This window comes from Solanum pennellii, chromosome 10 (assembly GCF_001406875.1).
Source record: "Solanum pennellii chromosome 10, SPENNV200".
Classification (NCBI taxonomy): Eukaryota; Viridiplantae; Streptophyta; class Magnoliopsida; order Solanales; family Solanaceae; genus Solanum; species Solanum pennellii.
This window is the reverse complement of record NC_028646.1, coordinates 75,981,246-75,983,137: the sequence shown is the minus strand read 5'-3', so window position 1 is coordinate 75,983,137 and position 1,892 is coordinate 75,981,246.

Here is a 1,892-nt window from a genome sequence, read left to right as displayed (position 1 = left end):
CAACTTAGTAAAAACTACATAAATTACATAATTTTAAGAGCTAATTACAAAATTCTTATGAATAAAGATGTATTTAAAAGAGGATATGAATGTATCTGAGGGGAAATTTTTGTAATTATTTAGAATGATGGAAATTTTTAAAGATTATAGTAAAATAAGATGTGTATTTATGTTTTTCCATCAAATTAAGCCTCAAACCTAAATAACAATACTAAACATTGTCATGGAAAATATTTCGTAGTTATTCCTACATATATTTTAATTGAATTTGTGAATAAAAATACATGTTTTCATATGAAAATAAAAAATCTTTCCATTATTTCAGTGTGAATCTATTTCTTACTATGCATTTTCTAGTAAGCTTGTTCAGTAAAAATTGAATGGAAAAATCATGCTTTATAATACAGAACTTATTATTGGTCCGTAATGGAAAATGCCTCTATCTAGTAGTGCAACGGGCAACATATTTAATAAAAATTACGAAATTCGAATATTGGAATAGAACTTACCAAAGAAATATTGGAAATTAAACTTAACCAAAATGACAAAACTGAAAACAAAAAATCCAAAATTAATAGAAAAGGTATTTGTGTAAACTTGTAATGTGATCAAACTAACTAATAAGTTTCTAAAAAATCTTAACTTGTTATGTGATAAAACTAACTAATAAGTTTCTAAAAAATCTTATTTATGTATCCAAAAGCGTTTATATGCGAACTAAGATCTTATAAATCAAAATTATCCAAAAGTTATAAGTTGGTAATTATCTTATCTTTGTTGTTCATTATTCTCCTTATGCATATACATACTATTCAATAACATAAATTTTTTCTATCAACATTTTTATTGGACACATCGACTATTGTTTATGAATTTTAATATTTCAACTCATTTACACACACAAAAAAAGGCAGTTTTATCAAAAAAAATTTTTATAAAAATTCAACACTTTATACTTAAATAACTACTTTTAATTGTACAAACTCATATTCAAAAAGTGAAGCAAATATTTTCTTACTTGTGACCCGGGATGCCAAAATATCACTTTTAATTGGTATTTTTTATTTCATTCAAATGTGTTGAGTTGAAAATCAAACCTTCATCATCATATATTTACTATATAACTCTAACCATTAAGTTATATCTCACAATTGCTTTAATTATATTTAAGTTTGATTATTATTATTAGCATACTAATTATACTTGACCTATATACTTGTGTGTTCCTCACTGTATTATTCCTCAATCACTATTAAAAACTATATTTATTTTCGTCAAAAAATAAAAATATCCATCGTATTTAAATCTGTCTACTAGTGGCTAAGTTATAAGATTGATTGTTATATAAGGAAATGTGATATTTTTTTTGAATTGATCAAAAAATAAATAGTGTTATATAAAAGGACAACTTTCACATATAGCAACAAAAAATTCATATTTGTATGCTATAGCAAAGTTTGCATAATTGCGCTCCATAGCAAACATAAAACTGTATAATTCGCTATACATATACAATTGTATAATTCGCTGGCCTAAATTGTATAATTCGCTGGCCTATTTCGCTGCAATTGTATAATTCGCTATCCTATTTCACTGCGATTGTATAATGCACAATTGTATAATTCGCTGCCTATTTCGCTGCAATTTTTTTATAAAATTTGCTTTGCATACAGTTGAATCGAATTAAAATGTATGTATATTGCATAATTATAAGTGTACAGCAAGAAGATATATATTTTTCTCTCGCTTTATACAAAAACAGAAACACAATACATACACTTCTGTTGTATAAAGCTAGAGAAAATTGTATTTCACTGCAATTGTATAATTCGTTGGCCTTTTTCTCTGTAATATTTGAAGTAAAATGTTTGTAAATTGTATAATTAAGTGTA